The sequence below is a fragment of the Podarcis filfolensis genome (genome assembly GCF_964270895.1).
Source record: "Podarcis filfolensis genome assembly, chromosome: 11".
Classification (NCBI taxonomy): domain Eukaryota; kingdom Metazoa; phylum Chordata; class Lepidosauria; order Squamata; family Lacertidae; genus Podarcis; species Podarcis filfolensis.
The window spans coordinates 52,666,232-52,689,216 of record NC_139613.1 but is presented as its reverse complement, the minus strand read 5'-3'; the positions used below and the strand labels follow the sequence as shown (position 1 = coordinate 52,689,216).

Genomic DNA, 22,985 nt, shown 5'->3' with positions numbered 1-22,985 from the left:
TGAAGGTCACGTGATATAGGCTTCATGTTATAGGGCCTTACATCCCAAACAATGTAAAATCGGTCAGAAATAAAAGAGAAGGACAACTTTCCTCATCCTTGTTCAGGAGTTTTATCGTCTTTGGCTGTGAGTGAATCTCTCAAATACATCCATTGGTGCGCAAAGCTCATTTGCTTTAACTGACCTTGTATTCAATGCAGCACTTTGAGGATTGGACGTATCTGTCTCCAACAGCCCAGCAATAAACTGAAGTATAAAGAACAGAAAGAGGGCGAGAGAGACTATGATTCCTCATAAAGGGCAGTCTGAGTGAAATCCAAATGTCGGACATAAAATGGATGGCATTCTGAAACAGGGTTATAATGTGAGAAAGAGAGCTGATTCCAAACGAATAAGTTTGAAAGATATATAGCTGCGTATGAAGCCATCCTCAAGAATCTTTTACACATATATTTAAAAAGTAGCATGAAGAACAAGTGAAGCTGACCCAGTTGGTTATATTCTGCAAGCAAGTCTTTCCATTATTTCGTATGGCCACTGCCAACACAGATGCTTTCTAGCTGGGCCTGCCAGAACTCTCCATGTATTCTGGAATACTTTAAATGTCAAAGCAGAACTGTTGCTTCATGAGTACATTGTTTCTGAACTGCTCTTTAAAGCTCATTCCAACATTGTATGGTTGGAAATCTATTTGTGCAATAGGACTCCCTCTTTCTCTCTGCCCCTTCCCCAACAAATCTGTCCCAGAGGGTTCCCCAACAATCCAGTAAGATAAAGGGGAAATTTGTTTGGTCCACTTTTCTCAGCAGACTGATCTGCTCTGACAATTCCAAACTTGCTTGCTGATCAGAACTCAACACACAGCTGGATGGTGAACATATTTGGATTTTGCTACGCACCAAAAACACGTGTATTTTTTAATTAAAAGATGCACATGAAGTGCATATTTGATGTATGAATTGACTGAAAAGTTCATTCAGTTGTACTTTAAAGAATGCATGTTATGTTAAAAGTAAAATTATAATGTGCATTAAAGGTGGACTTTTTCCAAAGAACCTGCACAAAATGGAGTGCAACAGACGTATGATTGAGTACCAGCAAGATTGAAATGGGATGAAATTAGGCTCTGGAGCAGATTGGAGGGCACATAGGTGAGAAGGGAGAAACGGGAAGTCTTGTTTCGGTCCCAGTTCCATTGATGTTAACTGCTTAAGTTCACCATGGACACAGTGAAATGAAAATAAAGAAATAACTGCATCAGAAATTTGGAAGAGAGAAATAAGTTAGAAAATTGGGACTCCCCCCACTCACTGCCTTGCATAGCTAGCTAGTAAGAATGTGACAATTTCTGTTCAGACCCATGATCGTTACATGCAGTGCTGTTTCCATTCTTACAAGTATTTTATTTTTTTGTATAATTTATTTTATTTTTATTTATTAAAATTATACACCTCCCACCTACAATCTCAGGGCAGTTCACAGAATAAAAGATAAAAACACAAGTAGATAATGTTAAATTGTTATTCACCTTGCTGCCTGTGGAATTTTTCACAATTATGTAATTAATTGTGTGATTATTATGTTATCTCACAAAATTCATTTCACTGCAACTCACATTTTTTTAATGCAAAAGAATTGCAATGCAAACGGGGGGAACGTGATCAATTGTTGTGTCATTTGCAGACTGAAAACCGCCGTAGATACTGACTTTATTTGCTAGATTGATTTCTGTTCTGAGCATAGGAAAAATACACTAATATCAGTGATTTCTGCCCCTATTTCCATTTCTATGAGAATTGTCTGACATCTCTTCTACTTAGTTGGCAGCCTGGGTTCTGATATACAGGATAGGTTGGGCTACATTATATCAAAAAACTCCCACTGTTTTGGCTCAATAAAGGTGTATTTCTGCCATTTGAATAGCAGAAATACAATGCTGATTAGGTCACACATTTATATCAGTTCAGCAATAATTAACTGGAGGATTCATTAGAGGCCTCTTGTGTGATCATTGTTGCATCATTATAGATAAAATTATTTCCCCGTTGATATATGAATGATGAATTTTTACAATCAGAGTGATAAGAAAGACACCCTCTCTCCACTAAAAACTCATTCAAGATAATTATTTAAAATATGCATTTTCTTTTTGGAGACAGGTGAACTCTATAATAGAGTTCTTACATACTTAGCGTGATCAAATCACATTTGAATGTCTTCCCCATAAGAAAAGTATGCAGGCTGGACATTGGTCTTGATACGTCATTTAAAGGAGAAGTAGGCTCAGGGCTTGAAGAAACCACAGGAAATAGCTTAATGAACAAATAAAAATATAGGAAAGACATTCCAACCAAATAAACAGGCATGATCATGGGTCTTAGGAAAGAAAACAAGAGAAGTCAAGAGCTATATAGCCCATGATTACATTAGCTTTAGCACTGTTGAGTATTGGAACATGAAACAGATTGCATGCCCTTCCCAGAGCACAAGTAACCTTGAAACCTGGGAACACAATTAAGGTCCTTGGGAGGGAGTAAAGGTAAAGGACCCCTGGACAGTCCACTCAAAGGCAACTATGGGCTCATCTCACTTTCAGGCCAAGGAAGCCATCGTTTGTCCACAGACAGCTTTCCGGGTCATGTGGCCAGTATGACTGAACCACTTCTAGCACAATGGGACACTGTGACGAGTGCCAGAGTGCACAGAAACACCATTTACCTTCCTGCTGCAGTGTTACCTATTTATCCACTTGCACTGGCGTGCCTTCGAACTGCTAGGTTGGCAGAAGCTGGAACACAGCAACGGGAGCTTACCATGTCACGGGAATTCAAACCGCCAACCTCCCGATTGGCAAGCCCAAGAGGCTCAGTGGTTTAGACCACAGCTCCACCCGTGTCCCGAATAAACAAGCACACAATCACTGATAGGCCCACCCACCATTGTGAGGCTCAAAGCAATGAAGATGATGCCTCCCCAGCTGTTGCCATTGGCTGTGGGTTCCTTGTGATGTCACAAAAGGACTTGGCAACTGAGTGGATATAAAGGCAGGCCAAGGGGAAAGCCCTTTTCTATTTCCAGCAGGACACACCTGGCAATGGATGAGACATTCAGCACTGCCCAGGTTTCTTCCACTTGGAGGAGGCAAACTGGTGAATGGAAGGAATTAATCCTCTGGCACTGGGATGCTAATAAGGCAAATTTGCTTGCGTGAAGGCTGCTAGTATCTGTGACTGCAAGTTGGCAGATGTCTCATGATGGACCTAACAGTAGCTTTTGGCACAATGGGATCAGCAAGCCCAAGGGGCTCGGTGGCTTAGGAGGGTGTAGAAGTACAGTGATCAATGAGACTCACGGGTCACTATGATTGTAGCAGAGGTAGAAACTTTAATTCAATGGTTTCTTGCTGGAGACCTTGAAGATCTTCCCTTCTCTCAGAATAAATACTTTTCAGTGACTGATGGGTCTCTTGAGAGATGCACTCCACAAAACCACAGACTGTGCAGGGATTAAGAATGAGGCACTTGTATAAAACAGATCACAGCCATGTTATCTTTTCTTGCTTAGGAGAGGTTCCCCAGTTATAATCGCATGACTGTGAGCACAACTCCAACTTGATCTGCTGCTGTCCAGCTAAGGCTAGCTTTCAGCCTGCAGAAGCTGAGGCAGCTTGCTAGAACAGCACTACAGCTACATTTGCTTCCCTGGGCTGTTTCTATTTGCATTTGTTGTTTTGTTAAGATCTAAGGTGAGGCAGGGGACGCGGGTGGCGCTGTGGGTAAAACCTCAGCACCTAGGACTTGCAGATCGCATGGTCGGCGGTTCGAATCCCCACGGCGGGGTGAGCTCCCGTCGTTCGGTCCCAGCTCCTGCCCACCTAGCAGTTCGAAAGCACCCTTAAGTGCAAGTAGATAAATAGGTACCGCTTTATAGTGGGAAGGTAAATGGCGTTCCGTGTGCTTCTCTGGTGCCGGTTCGCCAGAGCAGCTTCGTCACGCTGGCCACGTGGCCCGGAAGTGTCTGCGGACAGTGCTGGCTCCCGGCCTCTAGAGTGAGATGAGCGCACAACCCTAGAGTCTGTCAAGACTGGCCCGTACGGGCAGGGGTACCTTTACCTTTACCTTTAAGGTGAGGCAGAGAGTTCTTGAGATTACCTAGCAGTGAAAAAGCCACCATGCCAGAGGAGAGATCTTACCATTTTCCATCTAGACCAGAGGTGTCTCACTCTGCCCTGGCAGTACCTGGGTTTCAGGGCTGGTTCTGTCCTTCAAAACCACGGGTGGCCAACCTAGCAGTTTGAAAGCACACTGGTGCAAGTAGATAAATAGGTACTGCTCCGTTTGCATGCTCTGGTTTCCATCACAGTGTCCCGTTGCACCATAAGTGGTTTAGTCATGCTGGCCGCATGACCTGGAAATATGTCTGTGGACAAACACCGGGTCCATCGGCCTGGGAAGCGAAATGAGTGCTGCAACGCCATAGTCACTTTTGACTGGACTTAACTATCCAGGTGTCCTTTAGCTTTTTTTACTTCTGTCCTTCAAAAGGGCCTCCTAAGTCATTCTCTTTCAGTTTAGTAATCAAATGTGAACACATACAGCTGTTCTTTTAATCAGGTATTTATTATGAAACTGTTGCAAATTGGAATGGGTTATGCTCCCTTTAAAGGAGCAGGGACTCAGCTTGCAGGTACTTCTGGGACTACTACTGTCATTCAAGGCTCAAGTGACCTTGGTGGCATGGAGGGTCTTCCATCAGCTCTCACTGGTGGTTCAGCAGCAGCCCTATCCAGGACAGGGAAAGTCTAACTTCTGTTGTTTATGGTCCGGGAACATCTAAGTTGGACTATTGCAGTGCAATATACATTAGGCTGCTTTGCAGACAGTTTACAAACTGCAAATGGTGCAGAATTCAGTGGCCATTCATCATCACAGGAAAAGTGTTACAGTCATACCTTGGGTTACAGATGCTTTAGGTTGCGCATTTTCGGGTTACGGATGTGTCGAAACTCAGAAGTACTGGAACGGATTACTTCCTGGTTTTGGCGCTTGTGCATGCACAGAAGCATTAAATCACACTTTGTGCATGCGCATAGGTGCCGAATCGCAACCCGCACGTGCACAGACGCGGTGCTGCGGGTTGGGGATGCTGCAGGTTGCGAATGTGCCTCCTGCACGGATCACGTTCGCAACCTGAGCGTCCACTGTACTTGCCAAACTTTTCCTTACAGCAATAGCTTCTCTTGCATCCAGAGGTTTCTCTCTGTCGATAGAAGGAATCATTGGAGCAGGTAATGGTGGTAATTTGTGGTGATTTTAGTGATTGGTGAATATCTTAATTTGGGCCGGGGGGGTGCCCCAACAATGAAAGGAGATTTTTGGGAGAATGGGACTACGGGGAGGAGGGAGAAACCTTCCTCCCTCTCCTGCTGTTGATAGATGCCTTCTATCAGCAGATGGGACGCAACCTTAGGAGTGGAACTGCAAGTGAGGTTTTAAGAACTAAAGAAATAATCACACAAATTGTATTTCTGTCCTGAGGAAACTTCATTAAAATACTAGATCAGGCTGCTCACTGCTGAACAACCTGCCCAGTTGCTAAAGATTCTGTGGTTAGCATGAATGGAAAGACGAACCATGTTACATTGTTACATGCATTGAAAAATCAACTGGCTTTGAAGAATTTCTGGGCATTCTCTTAAGTTCTAATTAGATGTTTCCAACTAACAAATGCCACTGAATTCCACCCAACTTTGAGCTTTAATCTTAAAAACATTGTCCGCCAGACCTGAAACAGGAATCAGAAGTATAGAATACTAACCCTGTTTGAAACTCATTGCGTTAGATGTTTTGAATGGTGCGATAGAAGCACAAAGCAGTTGTAGGTGTGTGTGTTTCTCTTTCTTCCATATGATATTGCTTATTGTTTTCTGCTCTAAAAATATTAAGGAGAAACCACACACACAAGCAGGAATTGGCCACATTGAAGAAACCCTTTTCTTTCTCTCTCTCTCCCCCATGGCTTTGAAACAAACACCTCATTTGATTTGTGGATCTGGAGCGAAGACAGCTGTGACAAATTCCAGTGACAGATTATAATTAAACTCCACAGAAAAGGGGCTCAGTAACAAAAAGAAAAAAAGGATCATAGAAGCCTACTGTCAACATATATTTTTCCTCATACTGATATTAAAATAACAAAATGTACTGACAAAAGGAGCTGTGGCAATGCCATGTGGGCGGCATGTTGCATCCAATGTGTTAAGACAGGATTTTAACGGTTTGCTCACACAAGTTGCTTGGTATAAGAACTCAAGCTTTTCTATTGCAGTTCCCATCAGAAAATGATGTACACAACCTGATTCAGCCTCAGTTTGTATAACAGTGGGCAGGAGCAGGTTCATGTCTCCATTGCGCAAATGCACATAGGCAGCTTTCCATGAAGTTGGGAAACCAGCTTTTTCAACTGTGATGACCTCTGTGTACAGATAAAGGTGTAAAGCGGGGATGTGGGTGGCTCTGTGGTCTAAACCACTGAGCCTCTTGGGCTTGCCGATTAGAAGGTTGGCGGTTTGAATCCACACAACAGGGTGAGCTTCTGTTTCTCTGTCCCAGCTCCTGCCAACCTAGCAGTTTGAAAGCACACCAGTGCAAGTAGATAAATAGGTACCGCTGTGGTGGGAAGGTAAATGGCGTTTCCGTGCACTCTGGTTTCTGTCACAGTGTTCCGTTGCACCAGGAGCGGTTTAGTCATGTGGCCACATGACCCCAGAAAGCTGTCTGTGGAAAACTGCCGACTCCCTCGGTCTGAAAGCGAGGTGAGCACCACAACCCCATAGTTGCCTTTGACTGGACTTAACTGTCCAGGGGTCCTTTACCTTTACCTTAAAAGGTATGTTGCAGACTTGCCCACAAAATAATGCACAAACAGCAGGATACAGAGCCTGTTGCCTCTTGTCGTACAAGCAATTATGTGAACTGGGCTACTGTTGATGTCAGGGGTTTCTTTGGCAAAAGGTTTATTAGCTGTGGTCTTGTTATCCTCATCAGAATGAAACTCCATTCATTACTTGGCAAGCCCAATTGCTGTATAGTGCCCACATCACAGAAGCATTTGTAAACATCAATGTACATGCATCTGAAACTCCAAATGGACCAGAGGTCTCAGACATATATACATACATGGATGTTTCAAGTCATACGCAGGATGTTCGTTCTTTACATGTTTGCTGCATGAGACACAAACCAGTATATCTTCAGTGTAAAGTGTGGGACTGCTGATCCTTGCAGATCTTTGGGGGCTCTCCATTTGAACTATTATTTTGAAGTTAATTAATGACATGGTATACCGCAGAAACCCCAAATAGATTGTAGTATTACCATAAAGATTTGGTCGATGGCACTGACCTTGACGTTATTGTTAATGCAGCTAACAGCTTCCAAAATGTAAGTTGCAGCCAGCTGGAGAATGTCAACTGCTCATTTCTGAATGCTATGCCAGAGGGTGGAACTCTGCAATCTTTTCAAAATGGACCTACCATAGAAGATCAGCCAATGGACAACAGGCAGACATATTCACAGACAGGTGGGCTTTATTTGCAATAGTTTGGAGCAGCAAACATAAGGAAGAGAGTTAACAGTACTTTCTTTTCCTTACTTGCAGTGCATTTCTATCTGATTCTATCATGTAAGGCAGGGGTCAGCAAACTTTTTCAGCAGGGGGCAGGTCCACTGTCCCTCAGACCTTGTGGGGGGTCAGACTATATTTTGGAAGGGGAAAAAAGAACGAATTCCTATGCCCCACAAATAACCCAGAGATGCATTTTAAATAAAAGCACACATTCTAATCATGTAAAAACACCAGGCAGGCCCCACAAATAACCCAGAGAGATGCATTTTAAAAAGGATACATTCTACTCATGTAAAAACAGGCTGATTCCTGGACCGTCTGCGGGCCGGGTTTAGAAGGCGATTGGGCTGGATCCGGCCCCCGGGCCTTAGTTTGCCTACCCATGATGTAAGGCATCTTGAATGGGTTTTCTACAGGAAACCTCTACATATTTTAAATAAATAAACAGATAAATAAAAAGTTTCCCTTTTAGTCTTTTTTTTTGGGGGGGGGACACCTCTCTTTGTGTGTGTGTTTGTGTGTCCTTAGCCCTGTCCATAAAGTCACATAGTTCCTCTCTCCCTTGCTGCTACTGTTCTGGGGAGAACCTCTAAGGCGTCAGACCTCTGTATATGGATATTAACTTGCACAATCTAGTACCCTGACCACCCTGTGGATCAAGGCACTTTCACCGTTGCATTGACTTTCTTTCCTATTTCAAGGAAAAGTCTGTCATGAACCTGTGGTCAGACTCCCCTTAGAGGATGAGGCTGGGGATTGAGAATGAGAAAGGGAATATCCCTCAGATGCAGATACTGAACCAGAAGCACTTGCCCCAAAGGCGCCCATTTTGGCAGGACCTTTCTGATCCAAAGACTCCAGCTCAGAAGGCCTTAGGCAATCACAATCTTTCCTGCTCATTCAGAGTCAGTGATTGCTAATGTATGCTGGGTCCCTTTAATTGAAAGCAGTCCTCTCATGGAAAGTGGAATGAGCTGTGAAACAGAGGTGCGGCACCTATTTAAAGCTCAGTTCCAGGATGACTGCTGCTGAAATAACATTTGAGCTCAAGTCTTATGGAGTTGCATGCCAGAGCTCTGCATGGAGAAGCCTTGCTGCTGCTGCTGCTGAACCCATTGCTCAAAATAGAACATAACCCTAATTTGCATTTCCTTGCCTTTGCAGTAGCACAGGCATGTCCAACAGGTAGATTGTAAGCTCCCCTAAGAAAAGCTCAACAACTTTGGCCTGAATCCTAGGGCTAGATCACTGCCAGACCTTAAGTCTGTGAGTAGATCACAGTCTCTTGGGAGTTGGCCGCCCCTGAGCTAGCAGAACCAGTCATCAAAATCCATTGAGGATGCAATGGCATGGTCCCTGGGAGATGGACCCAGAGGCCATTAGATGTGGGCTGTCCTCTGAGAGGGAGGTCTCACAAGGCCTCTGCCAGCTGTTGTGGAAACCTCAACAACCCCTGCTTTACTAATGTCAGATCTGTATCATTGGTTAGTAGTGATAGATCAGGGGATCACTTGAGTCAGAAGGATCTGCAGCCTTCCTGTTTCCTCAACATACCCTGAACCACGAGGTGGAGACCTAAAGGAATGTCTCCACCCCCCATTGTTCAGCCCGGACACTGAGGTCCAGCTCCAAGAGCCTTCTGGCGGTTCCCTCACTGCGAGAAGTGAGGTTACAGGGAACCAGGCAGAGGACCTTCTCAGCAGCGGCGCCCGACCTGTGGAACACCTTCCCATCAGATGTCAAGGAAATAAACAACTATCTGACTTTTAGAAGACATCCGAAGGCAACCCTGCTTAGGGAAGTTTTTAATGTTTGATGTTTTATCGTGTTTTTAATATTCTGCTGGCAGACGCACAGAGTGGGCAGGGCATAAGTAATAAATTATATTCTTATTATTCTTATTCTTATTATGCATTCTCTCTCTTCTTAGAAACCATGTAATGAAAATTGTAAAACGAAAAAGAAAATCCCAGAAAGGGAAAGAGAGAATGAATTTTCTCTCCACTTAACCATCCTGCTGCATGTCTGGAAGGCTTTGTAAGTTTTGGATTCTCTACCCCTGCCCACCCCAGCACACATATTCCTGGTAGGATTGCTCTGCCTGGAAGCTTTCTACAAACAAAGTAAGCATCCGTTTTTGTCATGTAATGATTTTATTGCCAGTGACTTTGGAGACGGTTAAAAAACACACACACTCCCTAGGAAAAAATCACCCTTAAGATCAGCCTGGGCAACCCTAGTGGAATTTAGTGCACCAGGATATAATAGATCACCTTCCTGGCTGAATTAAGTGCATTGACAGATCCTTGGTTATCTTTCTACCTTCCCCAAATCTCATGTTAACAGCTTGTATATGAACCTTTTTATGAATAACTAAAGGCTTTGAAGGTTTACAAACAAATCTTCATGTTTAAATGAATTGACCCAAATGAATAGCCTATCCACAGCTTGAAGAGTCCATCTAACAATGCATATTCTATACTTACAAACTGGCCGAAATCTCTGCTGCTAGGCTTGGGGGCTTTGGCACAAGAGAACAGGCAACTGTTTAGCAAAGCTGAAATCTTTGCTGATGTACAATTTTTAAGAAGAAACTGCAATGCAGATAAGAGCCTTGCCATGTAAACTGCAGGGCACTGGGCCGTGTGTTGATTGAGTGAGTGCAGAAAATCTAATTTAAACCAAGTGGGCAATTATAGTCCCACAATTGGTGATTACCTGTTCCACATTTGTCTTTAGTGATATTTATCCCTCTCTTTCCCTCTCTTAAGTTTCCATCATAGCACAGACTGCTTTTCTCTTTAAGATACTTTACAGACTTAGCATTTTACTGGTGGCAAATATGAACTGCTCAATGTGGACACAAATTGGCTCCAGCTGCCATCAAACAAAACAGCTTTGAGAATCAAATCTACTACAGCATCCCCTGTAGGAAACCATTTATTCGAAGGCTTCTATTATTTTAATTGGAAATTCTCTCTGTTTATGCTGCCAAGGATTTGAGACAGTAAAGATTGGCTCCAAAGTGCATTGCGTGGAATTTTAGCATGCTTGCTGAATGTTTCCTCCATCCCCTTTCTCTCTCTCTTTTTAAAAACCACAGTATATGATATGTAGGCTTCAATCTTGCGCACAGACTGCCTAAATCTTTGGGGCTGGCATAGATGTGATCATGCTCCCCTCTGTAGAAGTGCCATGGTCTGATCACTATGCTCTGAAAGCCAAGATTGACTTCCCGCTCCTCCCCGGCTCGGGTGGCGAACCTATTTGGGCTTGTCCGCGAAAACTGATGGATCCTGATAGATTCCGACAAGCCTTGCGGAACCCTGCTCCTCCTGGTGACTCATTAGATGACCTTGTTGAGGACTGGAATAACCGGCTCTTGGCAGCCATTGATGAGATCGCGCCTATGCACCCTCTGCGACCCCGTCGAAACCGGGCCCCTTGGTTTACTGAGGAGCTCCGGAAAATGAAGCGGGATCTCAGACGGCTAGAGCGAGTATGGCGACGGACTCGTGACGGAGCCTCAAGAACATCTTATAGGACACTTATGAAAGCCTATGAGATGGCTATGAAAGCTGCTAAGAAATCTTACTTTGCAGCCTCCATTGCATCCGCTAGCTCTCGCCCGGCACAACTTTTTACAATAATTAGGTCAATAACGTCCTTAGGAGGACAACCAAATTTAAGCACAAATTCGACCCACAGCTGTGAGGCATTCACAAGCTTTTTTGCGGAGAAACTCCTGTTGCTCCGCCGTGACCTCCCTGCCAATTTAGATACAGTGACTGAACTGGAGGCCCCTCGACTGACTTCAGGTCCAGTGTTGGACCATTTCGATTGGATACTCCCTACTGATGTGGATAGATTCCTCCAAGTTGGTAGGCCCACCACCTGCCTCCTTGATCCGTGCCCGTCTTGGCTGATTAGGGAGTATCCAGATGTTGCGCGGACCCCCCTCGTTGAAATTATCAATTTGTCCCTTGACACGGGGACATTCCCAGGGGAACTGAAGGAAGCAGTGGTGTGTCCACTCTTAAAGAAAGCTTCATTAGATCCCTTAGACCTATCCAATTACCGCCAAGTTTCAAATCTTCCATACCTGGGTAAGGTAATTGAGAGAGCGGTTGCTGAACAGCTTGGTAGGTTTCTGGAGGAAACATCGGCATTAGATCCATTTCAGTCCGGTTTCCGTCCTGGTTTTGGGACGGAGACGGCTCTGGTTGCCCTAACAGATGATCTCCGTAGACAACTGGACAACTGAAGTCAATTGGATTAAAACAGAATTGCAGCTGTAATGTGTAGCTTGTGTTTACTAGTCAAACGGTGGAGAGAGGTAAAGCTTGTGTTTCCAGCTCTGATCTCAAGTCCCCTTTCATTGATTTTTTTTAAAGCATGTCCCCTCTGACCTCTTGCTTCCTTTTCCATCTCAGTCTTCTTCACTAGCTAAGCCATGACTTTGCACCTGGTGCGAAGAGAAGGACTAAATGCAAAAAGAAGAGGCGGGACTTGTTGATGCTTGAGAAGAAGCCAGTGGAAGGTTTTCACATCTTCTATATCCCTCCCCTCCAATTTGGGTGAATAGGTATGAATGGGAAACATTGCAAGCTTCTCTGTGGAATCACCCTATGACACTATGGTAACATTTAAAGGCCTGCATTCATATGGGCAACACCAAACACATACCTATATACAAGAAAGTCACCTAGTTGGGATTGACCAAACCTCTTTCTTGCCCCCTGCAGGAATGAATCACAATATAGCATTGTTCTCATGGGCTATTCTTTTCCAAGGATATAGATGTGCTGCTGAGAGCAGCTTGAAACAGTGTCAAAGGCTTCTATCTTTTTGTAGAAGTGAGTGAGAAAGAGGGAAAGAGACTCAGTAATATCATATTTAAAAGGACAAAAATCCTTAACATTCACGCATTCCCCTGAAAATTAATCTAATTTACAGGAATTTCTGGGTCAAATACTTCAGTCTAGCACTAGTTGCAATTATTGTGGCATGAAGATACTTTCTGAATAAGATGTTTAATTGCCAAGGCATAAGGCCAAAGTGAATGAATCTTATTCAACTAGAGAAGTTTAAAGACTGAAAGGAAAGAGAGAGAAGACAGAGAACTGTGCTATCAACCCACACACGTCTGAGCAGATACCCACTTATACTTCTTGAGAATGTATTCCATCTGTAGAGCAACAGTAGGTGGCTGGAAGCAGTCTTGAAAATTCATTTGTAGTTTAAGAAATGGCAACAAAAACTTAAGGATACGTACTTTAAATGTAACAGTCACATATAAGAAGTCTAACCACCAAGAGATGCTATTGTCAAAACACAAAATTCAAATTATCAGTCTAAACACAATTATTTTGAAGTAAGTGCTATTGACCCATAGGAACCACTCCCAAATAAATCTGTGTGGAGTTACAGTTGAAAATAAGTTTTATGCACATTGAAAACCTGGCAACATTTCACAATTTTTAATGTTCATTTTTTAAGTAACACAAAAACCCACCACCACAGACATCTTAAATTTTGATGCTTGCTGATGACATTCAACAGTTAATTGAAACATTTTTTCTTCCCTAGTAGCTCCGGAACCTAATGTCAGCATTTCAACCCATTAAGGAAGTCTTTCAGAGAAAGTTAGCACAAATTTAAACATATGCAAAGTCAGTTCAGATCATTGAGGGAGCTGGCATTTGTCCACAGACAGCTTTCCAGGTTATGTGGGCAGCAGGACTAAACTGCTTCTGGCACAATTGGACACTGTGACAAGTGCCAGAGCGCATGGAAACACCGTTTACCTTCCCCCTACAGCAGTATCTATTTACCTACTCACACTGGTATGCTTTTGAACTGCTAGTTTGGCAGGAGCTGGGACAGAGCAACGGGAGCTCATCCCATCATGGGGATTCGAACCACCGACCTTCTGATTGGCAAGCCCGAGAGGCTCAGTGGTTTGGACCACAGCGCCACCCCTGCCCCAGTCTTTACCAGTCTGTGTGCAAGTACTTCCCACAGCCTTCCTCAGGAAAACACTCTCTTGATGCTGAATTGGAACCAACAGCATTTTGAGTTTTCTGCAGAATTGTTTCCAATGGGTTTTCATGGGGAAAGTGCTGGAGGTAAAAAATAATAATAGCAGCACTCTGACACAGAGCTTTAAAGCATGAACCTGTTTCCAGAAATGCGGCACACAAGGAAGTTCCGATGTGCCCTTAATTTATGGCAGATCCAGCACTGTGTACTTGAAACTACTCTTCTACCCATCTCATAATGACCTCTATGATTTAAACTAGACTTTTTATTATGTATTTTACAACTAAAGGAGATGTAAGAGGGGCGCATAGAGGGGAAAAGTTAAGGCTCTGCTTATAGTCCCATCATTTGAATTGATAGGACACAAAGAGAAAGGAAATTAATCGTAGAAATTGTGTCTTATTTTACAAAAGGAAGAAAGATGGGGAGATGAAGACGGAAACTGATTGGTACAGAAGTGTGATTCCATTGGATCCAAAGTGTTGGATATGGGTGCATTTTTTTTAAAAAAAATATTAAAGGTTTTCTTTTGTAAAGTACACGCATTGTCTCTTTTTCAGGTTGAGTTTTCTATAGATCATTTATATTTGTTCCAAGACATTGGTGTTGTATGCAGTATAAGATTGGGGAGAGAAAAAGGGTGGTGGGGTGGTGGCAAATAATATAAATTCTTCTACTTAGTTTGTGTGGGGGTTTTTTTGTGTCAGCATCAACTGGATAGGTTTTCTTTTTATTCGCTTGTTACAGGACCTTGGTAGTGAGAGAGATTGGGAGGGCAGCGTGTGGTTGGTTTTCTGTGGCTGGATGCACTGCGGTTTCTTTGCAATTGTGATGGGAGGAAGGCTTAAAAAGCCAAAAGTATTTGGATGCTGTCGGTGGGTTCTTGTTGTCGTCTTGTTGGGCTGTGTATGTGATAAAGGGGAGCCATACTGGGGTGAAGGCGTCCTCTTCTATTTGTCCCTGTATCAGTTTCAGTTTGCTCGCTTTCAGGTCGAGGGAGCCAGCGTTTGTCCACAGACAACTTTCTGGGTCATGTGGCCAGCATGACTAAACTGCTTCTGGTGCAATGGAACACCGTGACGGAAAACAGAGTCCATAGAAACACCATTTACCTTCCCGTTGCAGTGGTACTTATTTATCTACTTGCACTGGCGTGTTTTCGAACTGCTTGATTGGCAGGAGCTGGAACAGAGCAACCAGAGCTCATCTCATCATGGGGATTCGAACCGCCAAACATCTGATTGGCAAACCCAAGAGACTCAGTGGTTTAGACCACAGCATCAGGTTTTTTGTATTGTTCTATAGAGTACTGTTTAGTTTAAGCTGCTGAATTAGTTTAAGGCATTTGTATTGTTTTATATAATGTTGCGGGATGCGGGTGGCGCTGTGGGTTAAACCACAGAGCCTAAGACTTGCCAATCAGAAGGTTGGCAGTTCGAATCCCCGCAACGGGGTGAGCTCCCATTGCTCGGTCCCTGCTCTTGCCAACCTAGCAGTTCGAAAGCACGTCAAAGTGCAAGTAGATAAAAAGGTACCGCTCAGATGGGAAGGTAAACTGCGTTTCCGTGCACTGTTCTGGTTCACCAGAAGCGGCTTAGTCATGCTGGCCACATGACCCAAAAGCTGTACGCCGGCTCCCTAGGCCAATAAAGCGAGATGAGCGCCGCAATCCCAGAGTCGGTCACGACTGGACCTAATGGTCAGGGGTCCTTTTACCAGTGTGGTGTAGTGGTTAAGAGCGGTAGTCTCCTAATCTGGGGAACTGGGTTCGCGTCTCCGCTCCTCCACATGCAGCTGCTGGGTGACCTTGGGCCAGTCACATTTCTTTGAAGTCTCTCAGCCCCACTCACCTCACAGAGTGTTTGTTGTGGGGGAGGAAGGAAAAGGAGAATGTTAGCCGCTTTGAGACTCCTGAAGGGGAATGAAAGGTGGGATATCAAATCCAAACTCCTCTTCTTCTTCTTCTTCTTTACTATATAATGTTGCACATAGATTTTTATTCTTTCGTTTTTACTTATGGTTATTTCTAATCGTTTCTACCATGTTTTTTTGAACTGTTGCTGTTGATTTGATATGTTATGGGCCTCTACAGGGATGATTTGATGGGAAGGAGATGCGGAAGGCATCAGACCCTGCAACACTCAGACTCCATTTGGCTCATAATTTGGCTCAGGAAATGTAGATGCTACTGCCTCCCATAACTCAGGAGGAGCTCGCTGAGTGCTAATCAAAGACTACCATGATCTATTGCTTTTGCAGTTGCCAATTTCAGCTATTATTTCTCTCGTCTTATTATTTTAGGAGGAGCACTTCTTTTGAATGGATCAAGACATGCATATGTATTACCTGAAAGGTGAAGCAGGGATAACTGCAGAGCCTTAAGGGTTAGTCATAAAAATGACAAAGCAGAAGGCGAAAATACCAAAGATGGAATTCTTACTTATCTATGTACCATGATGGTATCTCTGCTGTTTCCAGTAGGCACAAAGAAAGAACATCATGTACCTAGACAAGGGAGGTTGTTAAGGGCGCATAATCATAATAGTAATAATATATATATATATCCAAAAAGGGATGATAATTCTCTGACAGTTGCAGTCACACAATTACTTGCAATTTAATCGAAAATAGTACTCTTGTCATTTTCAGCCACTTGCAGAGAATGACAGATGGTAGTTCTGATCTAGTCAGTTCATAAAAAGATACCAACATAATGTGAAGATTATTAGAACTTATAACAATGCTCACAGACCAGGGGAAGTGATTTGCTCCATGTGAATAAAGCAGCAGTAAAAGTAACAAGTATATGATTGTTGATTTCATTTAGAAATATTAGTGGGGAAATTGCTACCACAAGGCAGTAACATATTGATAAATCCAATTTAACTCAGGAGGGCTTGCATCTGATTAACCATGCACAGGATAGCACTGGAAGGTCCCAATTCATGTTAATCACTTTTACCAAGAGAGCATATTTTGTGTTTTTCCCCAGAACCTTTTCCCATTTTGCCTGAAAATTTATTCAGATGCTGTTGGTGGGTTCTTGTTGTTGTGGTGGTGTTGTTCTGTGTATGTGATAAAGGGGAGCCATACTGGGATGAAGGCGTCCTCTTCTATTTGTCCCTGTATCAGTTTCCAAACTGAATGTTGGAAGATTCAGGACAGATTTCGAAAAGTAGTCATGTAGTCTATAGTGAAACTATGAAACACAGTTCCAATGGAGGTAGTGATGGCTGCCATTTTGAATGGCTTTCATAGGCGCCAACTCTATGGGGCTGAGGGCAGTTCAGCTCCCCACCCCACGCCAGTATGCAGTGATGAGGCTGAGCCCCTCAATCTTGAAGGGCTGGCCCCATTGGGCCTACCCATTGCAGTGGAAGGCCTCAGCAGGCTTACACACAGTGGCGGAGGGCCTTGCTGGGCCCTGTGGCCTCTTCCCAATGCACCTCTGATAGCTTTAAAAGAGAACTGGAAAAAAACATGCAAGATAAGGCAATCAATGGCTACCAGCGATGATGGCTATTGCCCTGTCTCCATGGTTGGAGGCAGTAATGCTTTTGAATATCACTTGTGTAGCCTTATTGGAATTCACCGATTGGGTCAGCGTTGCTCTGGGACAGGAGGAAAGAAGTCAAACGACACCTGAGGTTGATTCAAAGAAAGAGTTTATTCTGCTCTCCGGATAGCAGAAGGCACTTGTGTGATCAAGTCCACAGCAAGTCCAAAGAAATGACAGGTTTCATGCAGTATATATATCCTCCAGGCACCCTCTCACTCCTCCCCTAGGAGCCCAACCACGTCGGCCTACGTACACAGGTTGACATCACATATGTTCCTGCTCTGGTACGCTCAACCATAAAAGGATCTTCCTTCCTGTACTTCTGACCATAAAAGGATCTTCCTCTTCCTACTCTTATCTGGGAAGACGTCATAATCTCCGGGAACACACTTTTGGCGTTTTTCCCGGACATTGGTCTTGTGCGTATTTTGTGGTCGGCACATAAGATAAAGTTCTGACGTGTTTTCGTTGCTCCCCTGGGGAGCCAAGGCCATCCCTTGCCTGTCCTGATAAAGGACAGAACTGTTTATGCAGTTGTGTCCTTATTGTGGTTTTGCTCAACAGTTGAAGTTTTACGCATTTAAAAGTGCTCTCTTTTGAAAGAACAAAAGGGGGGGTTGAGCCAGTTTTTAAACTTACTACACAGAAACCCATTCCTTCAGTTGATGAAACCCGCAGGAGGGGCAAGTGCTTATGTGCTTAAACCTTGTTTTCTCCCTGCCAGGCTTAGGCAGAACAGCAGCAGGCCTATTCAGTGGCATAGCAAGGTCAGGTGGTATCCGGTGTGGAAAATCTATTGTCACACATCCCCCCACATTGAAATCTAGTTGGACTCCCAAGAGACTGTGATCTACTCACAGTATAAAAATACTGACTGTGATTTACACATTGTCATTGTTGAGCTTTTTTAAGGGGAGGGTCGGCCAAAGTTGTTGAGCTTTTTTGGGGGGTTACAAGGTTTGGGTCTTAACTTGAGGGAGCTTCTGCTTCTCTCTTTCCACCCACCCTCTGCTTGTTTACTTGCCAGCCTCCTTCCCACCATCTCCCTCCCTGCCTGCCTGCCTCCTCCTGCAGCCCAGGAACGCAGGGCTGTCAAAACGAAGGGGGAAGACAGCCAGCAAAGCGGTGCAACTCCCCCCTTCCCCCCCGACGGCTCGGGGCAGGCAGGAGTCGTGGGTGGGCAGTACACCAAATGTCACCCTCCTCGGTGATGACATCCAGGGCAGTCCACCCCCACTGCCCCCACCTTGCTCCACCCCGGGCCCTATTGCTTTATGAGGTTTAGATCTGGTATAACTTTGTGCTGACTTCACATACGCCAGCTTCTTGGGCATAGGATTTCTCCCTTTATCAAAAGCTTGGGAAGGCTACATTAATGACTGTTTGAGTTTATGAAATAAATAAATAAATAAATCTCCTACTATCCTTCTGAGAAAAAACCCCATCCCACCCTTGGGTTGGGTCATACCTTGGGTTACAAATGCTTCAGGTTGCGTTTTTTCAGGTTATGGACCACTGAAACCTGGAAGTACTGGAACGGGTTACTTCCAGGTTTCAGCGGTCGTGCATGCGCAGAAGTGCCAAATCACAACCCATGCATGCGCAGACACAGCGCTGTGAGTTGCGAACGTGCATTCCGCACGGATCATGTTCGCAACCCGAGCGTCCACTGTATAAGGGTCTGGTGACTTCTGTTTCAGTATAGCTGAAGAAGTGTGCATGCATGTGAAAGCTTATACCCAGAACAAACTTAGTTGGTCTCTAAGGTGCTACTGAACAATATTATTATTATTATTATTATTATTATTATTATTATTTATTTCGACTGTGTCAGACCAACACGCCTACCTACCTGAGCTTCTGAAGTTTCAGTATGTAGTATATTCACTGACCTTAAAGAAAATTCTAAAGGATTCTTCAAAGACAAAAGTGCTTAGAGAGGGTGGGGAAATAAAGAGAAATCCTACAAATGTTTCCCTCAGAATCATTTGAGGTCTGGGATTCCCTCAACATGCAAAATGGAAAGCGTAACTATAATGAGCAAGAAGCAGAGCTTTAAATAAAAGGCGACAGGGATGGGCTTCTTACAATGCCCTGCCTGTTCCACAAGAACAGTTACAGTAATTTGGGGATATTAATTTTCATTCTTACCAGCCTCTAATGGCAGAGGGGGTGGAGGGTAAGAAGCAACAGGTTATTTAATTTAAATTTAAATGACTCTGTTACTCAAAATAGAGTTTACAGGAAAGCCTTTTGGAAAACTCCCATGGAATTTTTAATAGCACATTATACCAAATACAGTTATGAAGCCTGAAAAGCTAATCAATGAATCTATCCACATTTTCCTCTTGGGCAAAAAATAAATAAAAAATGTGGGCATGCATTGGATTCTAAATAAATGATGATGGGGACAGCGAAAGTTCCTGAAAAACAAAAAAGACCAATTCAAACAAAAAAATGTAAAGGGGAAAGTGTCACAGGCATTCACCTGAACACTTGCGTGCAGAAGGCTGTATGTTTGTTGCTAACCTTTGTTCTTATTTCCTGGTCTCCACAGGGAGATGCATATGCGTCTGTATCAATATCTGTGGGGTTACTCTTTTCAGTAGCATACCCATCTCTTTCTCTGCAATCCCCAAAGCGATGACATTGTAATTCAAGTTTCTCTGCCTGCCCTCTGTGACGAAAAGTTGGTTTTGCTGGATCAGTTGGATCAAAAAACAAAACAAAGTTCCTTCTTTCCCTGCCAGCAAATGGTTAATGAACGGCAGCCTCTGATTGGCTGTGGTTCCAGGAGAGAGTTTAAAAGGAGAGGATTTGAGAGACAGCAAAGTTAGAGGTTGAAGATGTCGGGAGACAGGTAGGGAGACAGGTTGAGGTAGAAAGAGTGAAAGTGAGAAAGAGTTGGTTCTGGGAAGAAGAAGAAGAAGAAGAAGAAGAAGAAGAAGAAGAAGAAGAAGAAGAAGAAGAAGAAGAAAAGGAATTATTATTTATAATAAATTGCTATTTGTACTTCCCCAGCCACTCTGGGCGGCTTCCAAAAAAATATTAAAATACTGTAATACATCAAACATTAAAAGCTTCCCTAAAAATTAGAAGAAGAAGAAGAAGAAGAAGAAGAAGAAGAAGAAGAAGAAGAAGAAGAAGAAACTTCCATTGTGAAGGACAGAGTGTGGTGTCCTATAGGAGGAATAGATCAGAAATTTTACTGGGAGACAGAGGTTGAGCCAGGAGAAGTAGGAGCTGGAAAGGAACAGCCTACTTGGGACTCAAATCTAGTCTGGAGGGGAGATCTTCTAAGGAAAAGAAGAAACTCCCAAAGCCAGTGAAGGGAGGGGTGTGTGGAAAGCCCTTGGGTCTATTGCTTAAGGTACCTCAGGAGCAGGATTGCTAAAGTGGGTGGATAACTGAAAGAAAGTATCACCGTATAAAGGAACCAACCCTATAATGCAAAAACAACTAAGGACGAATTAAAATGTAATCGTACTGTATGCCTGAAGTAACCTAAGTTTAATCCATTTGTGTTATATACTATCTTGCCTTAAATAAATCTTTATTGTTTATTTAAAGAAAACCTGAGACTACAACTTGCTAAATACCCCCTCACAAAGGTCGCCCGCAGGATACTCTGGGCTAGAATTATAAGAGGAAAGGAAAAGAAACCTTCAGGTAAAGGGTTGTTCAGTGAGGTGGGGGCAATTTATCTGAGGGAGAGCGGGCCCAACAGCGTGAGAGGAAAAAGTGCTGTCACACCCGTCACACACTCTATTTCCCTAGCAGCTGCTTGTGGAACTACATTGCATATTGCATTTTTTACTTATGAAACATTAGCTGAGGGAGAGGAGAGTAAAAGATATGAGACTGCTCTTTTTTCATGGGAGTCACAGCTCTCCAGTGATTTTAACTTCTTCCTTCTGTTGATATAGTCCATTGAGGGATGTAATATATTACCATGTACTAGTCAGAGTTTGAAGGAACACTGAGGTCTAACTAAAACCCTGGCAGAGTTTAACAAAGCAAGGTTTGACCACCCTATCTAGGTAAAAAAAAAAGGTAAAGGAGCTCTGGGCGGTTAAGTCCAGTCAAAGGCGACTATGGGGTTGCGGCACTCATCTCACTTTCAGGCCGAGGGAGCTGGCGTTTGTCCATAGACAGCTTTCCGGGTCATGTGGCCAGCAGGACTGAACCGCTTCTGGCACAATGGAACACCATGACGGAAACCAGAGTGCACGGAAATGCCATTTACCTTTCCGCTGTAGTGGTACCTATTTATCTACTTGCACTGCCTTGCATTCAAACTGCTAAGTTGGCAGGAGCTGGGAGCTCACCCTGTCGTGCAGATTCAAACCGCTGACCTTCTGATCGGCAAGCCCAAGAGGTTCAGTAGTTTAGACCACAGTGCCACCCGCATCCCAAATAAACAAGCACACAATCCTGATAGGTCCACCTGCTATTGTGAGGCTCAAAGCAATGAAGATGATGCCTCCCCAGCTGTTGCCATTGGCTGTGGGTTTCTTGTAATGTCACAAAAGCACTTGGCAACTGAGTGGATATAAAGGCAGGCCAAGGGGAAAGCCCTTTTCTGTTTCCAGCAGGATACACCTGGCAATGGATGTGATATTCAGCACTGCCCAGGTTTCTTCCACTTGGAGGAGGCAAACTGGTGAATGGAAGGAGGCAATCCTCTGGCAGTGGGATGCTAAGGAGTGATAATAAAGCAAGTTTGCTTGCTTGAAGGCTGCTGGTATCTGTGATTAGAAGCTGGTGGATGTCTCATGAAGGACCTAACAGTAGCTTCTGGCACAATGGGACACCGTGATGGAAACCAGAGCGCGATGGAAACCAGAGCGCATGGAAACACAGTTTCCCTTCCCGCTGCAGAGGTTCCTATTGATCTACTTGCATTGGTATGCTTTCGAACTTCTGGGTTGTCAGGAGCTGGGACAGGGCAACGGGAGCTCACCCTGTTGTAGGAATTTGAACTGCCAATCTTCTGATTGGCAAGCCCAAGAGGCTCAGTGGTTTAGACCACAGTGCCACCCGCATCCCTAGCCATGCTGAACATGGTGACTAGGATGAAAGTTGGTGGGTAGGCAGATGTTTATGCCACCCTGGAGCTGGTGCAGTGATAAAGCCTGGTTTGGTATTGATGCCATCACAGGATGTCTGTGAGGCTGCCTCAGGACCCAACAGATCCCAGGCCAACTAAGACTCTTCCCCTCCCTACATCCCATTTTGGGGCTGTCTGCTGCACTTTCACCCACCTTCACAGTTCATAAGCAAAAGGGGAAGCTCCATGCTGTCGGAGTGATGCTGGCATCACATTGCAAGTGAAGCTCAGAAGTCCTGGGCCTGAAGAAGACTACTGTATTTGGCATTCAGGGGCAGGGAGCGGGGGTTGACAGAAAAAGAGCTGTACCTAACTTCCTAATTCACTACAAACTTCCAGAAAAATTGCAAACTAAACATGCTTCTTCCTCTTCCTTTAAGAAGTCTTCGTTTCTTTTTATGAACAGATGATTGCCGGTGGCTTTACAATGTGATCGCATTAAAGCTAACACTCCAGTTTTTACTGTAATGCACTCTTAAAATAAAATCACAAATTTCATATTCATCACTTGTGCCTTTTTTCTTTTCTTTTCTTTTCTTTTCCCATTGTCATTGTATCCATGTGGTTTGGTCCTAGTATGGAAGATTGCAAAACTATTAAGGTACTAGAAATACTGTAACCTAAGAATGAATGTATTCCCACATTCCA

General features: G+C 43.9%; 1 long non-coding RNA gene across 1 annotated transcript; it reads left to right on the top strand.

Moving 5' to 3' along the window:
* Positions 1-7,354: 7,354 nt before the first annotated feature.
* Positions 7,355-16,192, top strand: LOC310745143. The gene is made up of 3 exons (XR_014539980.1): positions 7,355-7,581; positions 9,557-9,749; positions 15,970-16,192. It is a non-coding gene; the product is annotated as an uncharacterized lncRNA (long non-coding RNA).
* The last annotated feature ends 6,793 nt before the right edge of the window (positions 16,193-22,985 follow it).